The following is a 9078-nucleotide window of genomic DNA, read 5'->3' as shown; positions in this document are numbered from 1 at the left end:
TACACTGCCAATCTATTTTATCTCCAAATCATTTTTTATTTTTTTTTTAGGTTCACTCCTCATTTGTAATCCAGTCATCTCCTCAACATCCTAGCATTTTCTCTGCAAATATAGACAAAAAGTAGCATGTCAGTAATAGAGAAGTTCTCATTTGCATGATGAATGACAACCTTATCAAGCTCTTAAAAGCACTATCTGATCCATTCAAGCACAGTCACTGCATTTGAAGTAGCAGCCAGATGCCTTGAGAAAGGAAAACCTGAAACTGCCAAATGATTTACTACAGTAAATATAGGTGAAGAAGAAAACTAAACACAGTTGCTTACTAAATTTAGCTAAGTCTGAATGCAGCTGGAATGTGGATGAAGGACAGAAGTGTCTAAGGGAGTGGGAGCAGTTTTTTTTCACCTCCTACTGAAATAAACAGACGGGTCATAACACAACCTAAAAATACACAGAAAGATTTAACTTGCTGCTAGTGTGGCACAAAGAAATGAAATCACACAAACAACTTCTATCTGGATTCTACACTACTTTTTTTTCTTCTTCTTCTTTTTTCTCTATAAATAGGCTTTTATAGGCCTTTTTAGGTTTTGAGTTTTTTTGTTTTTTGTTTTTTGTTTTTTTCGTTTTTATGCTACACATAGTAACACAAGCAATAACATGATCATGAGAGCTCAAAGTTGTTTAACTTGGCACATAAGGTTTACTGTAAGTTGGACAACAGCAGGCAGCTCTGTCCGTCACCTTCCTTCCTTCAAAATGCAAATACTGAAAGACACTCACATGTGGTCTACGCTATGTTTATGAATAACCTGAATGCAGGCAATTCTTGATTTGACTATTCACCCACTAAAGTTGAAACTGAAAGTTTAGAACTATCACTCATGGATTGCTAAGCTATTATACTGGTTCTTAAACTAATATATTAATCCCTATTGCTAAACAAACCAGCCTATATCAATTTACATCAATGATGTTTCTTTAAAAAAGTCACACTTCATTGCATACAAAAGTTGTTATTTTAGGAAATAATACCTTTTCAGGTCTTCTGCTACATTCTTCAACAGGCAGTAGTAAGACTATGTCTGGCAGCATACAAATCAAAGTATAGAACTGATATATTATTTCAACCATATTAGCAGATGTGGGAGTGACAAACTCATTTGCATAAATGCAGTGGAAGAGATGACAGAGAACAAAAGATGATAGAGCACAAAAGCTAAAAGAAAGTATGTCTATAACATCCCAGGTATTTTATAAATGCACACATAGAAGAAACTGCTTAAACTGTTTACTTCAAAACACAGAGAATGTATAGGTTATTCCAAAAGTAATGCCTTCTATTAGTTTCCCTGGAAATTATGAGAGTACAATAACACTGATATCCCAAATTCTCGCCTACAAAAAGATATTTTTCAGCATAATCACAGTCATTTGCTGGTTTGCACAGATAAACTGATTGAGATACCCCTTCTTACATAGTGTGATAGCTGTGCTCGGCCATCTACACTGTGGCTTGTGTTTCAGCAGAGGTTGCATTGGTATGAAGGAGACCACCCGCTGACTCACTGCGCTCATACCACTGTTTGGTCTCTGTAAACATTCAGCAAGTGTCAATGAATTAGTGCCATTTTCACTGCTCAGAGGAATTCACTGATATGCATCTTTTCTTCATAGGCACTTCCACGTCAGACACCATTCTATAACACTGCCCCTCTGATCCCTTCTGTCACACAGTAACAATATGTAATGGAATATAGGTGAGAAGGTTCAACCATTGCCATACTACCAATGTCTATCTCTGATGTTATTGGACAACATAAAAAAAAAGAGGTATTACTTTTGAGCAGTTCTTGTATTATTATTACTGACACAGAAGACCCGTTACCTCTTGTGGGAGCTATCCATAACATATCTGTGGATATCATTCAATCGGAAAATACCTGAATAGTTACACTCGTTATACTGATTCTCACCCTCCTCTAGAAGTACTGCTATCTTAGCAGTCCACAATAGATTGATCTCTCATCATTTCCAGCCTACAGTGAAGTGATCTCATTTTCTACCTTCAGCTTCCTTCTTCCCACTTGCACCTCCATTTAGATTTGGCTATCACAGAAAACATTCATTGTATCAGCAGTTGCTTTTTAATCAGAACACTGCTTCCATTGGAACTAGCTGGTTAAATGACTGAGGATCCATTAAGTGAATTATTTCAAGCTCTCGCCCCTTTTACCAATCTGCCCCTAAAGCAACACAGCAAGTAATAGATTTGAAATGCCTCTCAACATGGTGAAGGAAGCAGACTGCACTTTACAACTAGCAATTAGCCTTAGGGCTTAAAGTATTTTTCTTTTCTTTTCTTTTCTTTTCTTTTCTTTTCTTTTCTTTTCTTTTCTTTTCTTTTCTTTTCTTTTCCTTTTCTTTTCCTCTCCTCTCCTCTCTCTCCCTCCTTCTTTTCCTCCCTTCCTTTTTCTCTTTATTTTAAAGAATAAAAAATACTAGCCTTGCTCTGAGGTTGCTGCCTAGTCCTGCTAGCTTATTTTCATATTTGGTCCTTTGCTTTATAGCAGCTTAAGATGTGATGATAATCAGTAATATTTTCTATTGCTTCCATGATGGAATATTCTGGGAAATTATGATACTCCACATGCAACTATTAGTTAGATGCATTACAATCACCACAGATCTGTTCTCTCTGGGAACAGATTTCACTCTGGGAAATACAGACACATAAGACAGGGACTTACAAGATAGACTATGAGAAACAAATTATCCTATTATTTAAGAGTGCAGGGTATCTATGTTGTAACTGTGCATTATAGTGAAGGCAGTTGGAACAATTCGAAGTGAATTTAACTGCTTAGCTATATGACAAGAGTGAATTTGTTCTCAAGACAGTGCAGAAAGAATCACATACCAACTTCTTGTCTAGATGATTTCACTGGCTTCCTTGTCAGCATTTCATTTATTTACTTTCTCATCCTTTTCTTCTCCTTTTTACTAGACTTTACACTCTTTGTTATCCAGCTCACTATTCTTCTATGAGCCTTCTCACTTCCAATTGTCCAACATTCTTTTTCTCTCCCGGGACTATGCAGGTGAGAAGAATTGTTTCATCTCTGTCAGCTGCATCTTGTAGTACTTTGTTCTCCTCTGTTTCTTTTTCCAGCTCAATTCATATGCTTTGTGATACAGCTTTTATCAGCTTCACACCTGCTGTTTCTATTGCTTGTTCCGATCAACTGTTTATGTCATCAAGTACAGCATGTGCTCTTGGCAGAACATCTGCAATTACTAGATAGTTTCTCATCTAAAAATGTAGGGTGTTAACAACACTGATACAATTGAACAGAGCTATATATATGGACTTTTTTTTTCTGTTACAGAGACTGTAAGGAAACAAGGCCCTCTAGAGTACTCTGAAAGGACAGGTGAAGATTTCTTGCAAGGTTCAGCAAGGTGTATACCAGGTGTAATATGTCAGAGATTTTAATTTTGCTTTTTCTAGAAGAAAAGCTGTCAATTTAATGAGACAGAGCATCTGGGTGGGTATCGTGATTAGCACTTTGCTGAATAAGGAAAGGCAACTTTTCTTGAAAAGCGACTTCTACATCAGGCTGCATTCTCATTTGTCAGCTATATACTTCAAGAAAGATTGCTCAGACTACTTTAAAAAAAACAAATTTTTGCTAAAGTAACATACAAACACTTCCCTCTGCTCTCACCAAAAGCTGGTAGGAATAGTTTCTTCTGTCCATGAATGGGCCTATTATTTCTTGGGTGCTAGTGATCTTCCTGTTTTCTTTTACTACCAAATAGGCAGTAGGAATTAGTAACTGGTGAATGCATCTTATCTGAGAGCTGAAGACACCATAGATAAAATAAAGTTAAAAATACACGTAAAGACAAATCTAGAGGCACTAACCTTCAAAACAGTTTCAGAAGCAGCAGTCTTTCATTAAAATATCTTATGCAAGTCAGCCTTGGTAAGACCAAGAGAAATTAGTATCCCAAAACGTGACCAAAAATGTTAGGAAGTTTGAGGTGCTGCTGGCTGACAACACAGGTGAATTCAAATAGATCAGGGCTGCCATCAAGAGTTAGAGTGTATTTAGGAATAGGTCACATTTGTCTGCATACACACACACCTGAAATGAATAACTGTTTTGACTAACAAAAGTGACCATGTACAGTAATGAGATTCTGGCATTTGTTTGACAGTAAAGCCCATGTACATGATGTAGTTTTATCACCGGATCATTTGTTTTAAGGAATAGAAAGAATCTGTCAGGCAAGCGTGGCAACTCTGACGTCTCAGATGGAAACTATGCATATCACTCATAAGAAAGATGCAGAAATATATTTATTTGTAGAACATAGTTATTTAACAGACCCTAATCATACATAAGACAGTAACTTAAAATTCTAGTGAGGAAGGTACAATTGATTATTTACTGCACAGGGGGTAGGTTTCATCCTATCAAAATGTCAACACATTCATCCAGGCCATGCTCCCATTGAGTCACGAGATTCAGAGTGGGTGCGCCCCTTACTTTCTAAATTCTTTCCCAGAGAAGTCCCAGATGTGCAGCCAAATCCAGCCCTAGTCTCAGACTCAAGCAACAGTTTACACATAGGGAATTATAAGTGTACAGCTAAAAACACAATCATAAAGAAATCTTATCTGATCGGTCATTTACTGAGGATCAGTATCAGGAAAGAGTCAGTATTGAAGTGTAAGAGATCTCTGCAACAAGCATAATAATAATAAGACACACTGCTACTAAATAGTATATCTTGTCATACAGCCAACTACCATACAGGAAAAACAAGGAGGCTGGTGGAGTGTTCACTGTTTATGAGATAAGATGGGTGACTTGTGGTGGTGGTTCTGGGGCACACTAAACTTAGCTGTTCAACCAGGTGTCTGCTACCAGAACTTTGAACGCTCAGTTTGAGACTATAATGATCTTTCAGACCTTGAAAGCTGTTAGCTTTGAGGGAGGCTACGGGCACATCATTGTCTGCATAAATGAGGTCTTATGTGTAATGGTAAGCCCGAAGGAGAAAGGGTATGGCAAGGAAGGGAGGGAACACATTATCACACAGGCAACAGTTCACAAAAGGCCTTAAGCCTTATATTCCTTTTCATTACCTAACTTAAATTGTTGCTGACATACCTTTCCCCTCCCTGCCCTAACACAGTTCACTTAAATTAGGAGTATTCTTAGTGAAGACCTGATGCATTGGTGACAGTTATTAACATCATTCTGGATTACAGCCTTCAAAAATACTACACAACTCTAAACCATTACAGAGACTTTACCATAGTGACAGAGAAATTGTGCTGGGAGAAGAGAACGAGTGCTCAAGAACACACAAAAGAGGTGATTCACTTTGTTTTTGACTTGTTTTGTCATCACTCTTAAGTATAGTGTTAGCAGCAGGGCACACAAGAGCTTGTTAGGGAGTATTATTAAGGTATGCTGAACTGCAGCAGACTTCTAAATTCTTCTCACTATTTACAATTTAGTCTGATCCAGCTCACCAGTTAGCAGCAAGTTCTCTTATGTTGCTATCTGGTTGCAGGTTCCTCTGATGCTTTCAGCTCTGAGAAAGCTCCCACATGACTTTAAAGCTTTTAGATCTCTCTGTCATTAATTGTAATTGATTAGCTTTCTTCTCCTGATCCATTCCTGATCAGCTCCAGTATGTCTTGTTTTCCTCTTTTGCAAATATTTTCTGAGTGGTTACAGATTTTATTAGATTAAAGAAACTCTGGATCATAAGAAACTCAGAATTCAATTCACTGTTATGTGCAGAAACAAGGTTTACATATATAGACATGTATATATATGTGTGCACATGTATATACTCAAATAGCTCAGCATTAGCTACTGTGTTTCAGGGCAATGGTCACCCAAGATATCATGAAGTTAGCCCCACAGATTTCTCTTTGAAGGACATGTCTAGTGTTCTATGACTCATTATTCCATTTTCTAAGTATCATAGGGATAGAGATCCTGGCTTTTATTCAAGTTGGATTAAATACTTTTTGCTTAAAATAATCCATATGAATTCTCAGCGGATAAAGGAAATCCTCATACCTTCCTTGCATTGGAATTAATCTGTATAAAATAACTATTCACATACTACTGAAATTCTGAAACATCTTATTGTTGCTGTACTTGCCTCAGAAATGGCAAAATTCAGGCTCAGCAGAGGCTGTTATTTAAGAGGAAAATGAACTGTTGCTCACATTCATCACACTGCAAACTAGTTACATTGTAATTGTCACCTCTCTGCCGCTTTTACTCAGGAAGGAGTCCCCCGTGGGGCTGCTCATAATAGAATTCCTCAGATGTAAAATAGAGAGCAGAGTCAGGCCTTTTGTTAGGCTATAGAGTAAATCTACTCAGTATTATTTCTCAAAATGAGGAACTCTAGACAGATGTCTATAATAACAGTAATAACACTGATGACAATTTAGCAGCTTATGCTAGCAATATACTCAGTAGCGAATGCCAATTGTTACCAACATTTGAAAAAGCAATGAAAAAAAACAAATCACTGACGGTATTTCTTTTCTTGGCTTCTTTTCATTCCAAATGCCATGCAAGAAATACAGAAATGACTTTGTTAAGGGAGAAAAGGTTTAAAGTGTACAAAGCAGGTACAAGTTGATTCTAGCCTTATCTTCACTTTAAATTTGTTCAAGCAAAACACAGCAGTAAGAGTGTTCTGCCTTATGACTGCAAACAGTCTTATGACACTTAAGGGTCTCCAGTTTACTTCAGTCCTTAGCCTATTAGCCTACTGAACACACGAGGTTGCAATCATTTTCTCAGAGCTCTCACTGAACGTGCCACCTTGCTCTGCAACAAACATCTTAAACTTCATGGACATCTCCTCATTAAGTTTATTGTTTAAGTTAGACTCACAAAATCCCCCCCCCACCCCCCCTTTGCTGCTAGGCCAATTATATTCAGGAAATAATAATATACCCACCATGGATCATGTTTGTGGTGAATTTTACTCCTCATGAGTATTAAAAATAACTAAGTTTAGCTACAAGAAAATTACTGCTTTCTTGATAGTTGAAGAACAGGAATGGCAGTCACTACCCGCAAACAGAAGACTGTATAGGGAAGATCTCATCACAAGTCCTTCAACTGAGGGTTCTAGATTCATGCCAAATCCTTGCTATCTAGACGCTAATGGAATCTAAAATCTTGATTGCTATTCTGTATATGCTTTCCTTCATTCAGTGTATTTTTAACAAATCAATTTATTTAATCTTATCCCCTTTCAAAACTGTAGGAAAGAGGAATATACTTTGTCCCACCCCACTCCCCCCAAAGGATCTTTATCTTTGTTAAAACAACCTTACAACGTCCCCCTTAATAATAAAACATTTGTTTTGTTGTGCTCTGCAGGGCTCCTGCATCCCCAGAATCCTGGGGCAATGGCAACACTGAGCTGGCACACTAGCAGAAATGTCATTTTTTAATTACGTGGTTCTGAGGGGAATCTATTATCTACTGCTGAGATGTTGAAATCAGATGATTTATCTCCAAGGCAGCTCTGTCTACAACCTAGAATATACATCTCTTTTCACTGCAGGAAAGAGAATAAAAGGATGTTTTCATTTCTGGTGCCTTATGTTTATAAATTTATTCTTTTAAGCTTTGCAAGCAGATACCTGAGGGTGGGGAGCAGAACTGCAGAGTGCAGAAAAGACAAGTTCTAATGCCATCCAAAGTCAGAATGGACCTAGCTTCCCTTTAGTCACATACGTTCTCAGAAGCTCATGTGCCAGCAGTAACTAGCTTAGGTATTAGCACTGTGCTGCAGACTCAGATCCTCTAAGTGCTGCAGATTCAGAGCCTCTAAGTGCTGAGTGCACTGTGAAAGTGAATAGCATCAACAAATTGGCCTGGCAACCTGTTTATCTTAATTAACGTAAATACCTCTGCTTGACATTTCAGGCTGGATGTCTATAAAAACTTGAATGCATTTTTACTTCTCACACACTAGGTAGTTTTGTTTAAATGTAAGGTTTATCTACATCTACCAGCTTATTCACAAAGATTCTGAATTATTTCTCTCTTTCTCTTCCCCCCCCCCCCCCCAAGGTATGGAAGAAAATTAAGGAGTTTAGACCATGTTCTGTTTGGTGCTGCTAGCAATTCAGAGCAATTAACGAGCAGGTACATTTGAAATGTTTCTCATACAATCTTACTAAAGTATACTTTAATTTAATATGTTTTACATATCTTACAAAAGTTTACCAGAACCTTGCAGAGTAGGCATTTTGGAATATCCCCTGCCAAAATAATAAGTCACATTGCCCTCTAGTGCTTACATGAACACATGACACTTACTGGGGGGGGGAGGGCAGGGAAGAAATTCTTCACTCTGTAATTATCTTTAAAGTCATTTTATGGTTTGCTGCATTTAATTTTGACAGAAATGTTATAGACAGTTTGTTAGCAGTACATGACTAAATTCTTGCCTCTCCCAGTTCCTTCTGACAAGTCTGAGAAACATCAATTTAATTTGCGTTGCTGACAGAAATGCAGGTCACGTCTTTTTGAAACAAAATAAATAACATTCAGAATAATGTATTTGCAAAAACGTCATACCTTCAAACCCACCTGCAGAACATCATCCATAAATCAGATTGTGCCTAAATTCTCTACAGTATGAGGGCAAATAAAAGTCTTCAAGACTAAAGTCATTAGTCTGCATGCTCTTTTAAGTCAGGTGCCTCCTGCAGATAGAGAAAGATCAACATACAGAAAAAATTAGACACATGCAGAATGGAGTTAAATTAGGCACAACATTTGCATACTAAAATGAAAGCTATTGTAAAACATACTAGAGATGAACATTTGAGAAGCTATAGTTACAAACAGAACACTTAGCTTTGAACTGCTTAACAGCATGAGACTTAATTTTCTGGCCAACAATTTGCAGTTTTATAAATAAACTTACGGACATAAGTATTACATTTAATAAAAATAAGCTTAGAACCAAATTTTCTCTGGTAGCATACACATTTTTGTGGAG

General features: G+C 37.3%; 1 long non-coding RNA gene across 1 annotated transcript in view; it reads right to left on the bottom strand.

The window, feature by feature from the left end:
- Positions 1-8656: 8656 nt before the first annotated feature.
- Positions 8657-9078, bottom strand: part of LOC107315167 — a 44292-nt gene continuing 43870 nt past the window's right edge. Inside the window, exon 5 of the long non-coding RNA XR_004307593.1 lies at positions 8657-8779. This is a non-coding gene — a long non-coding RNA (uncharacterized LOC107315167). The remainder of the gene's footprint in view (positions 8780-9078) is intronic.

This window comes from Coturnix japonica, chromosome 5 (assembly GCF_001577835.2).
Source record: "Coturnix japonica isolate 7356 chromosome 5, Coturnix japonica 2.1, whole genome shotgun sequence".
NCBI lineage: Eukaryota > Metazoa > Chordata > Aves > Galliformes > Phasianidae > Coturnix > Coturnix japonica.
The sequence above is the reverse complement of the archived record's forward strand: the minus strand, read 5'-3'. Positions and strand labels throughout refer to the sequence as shown.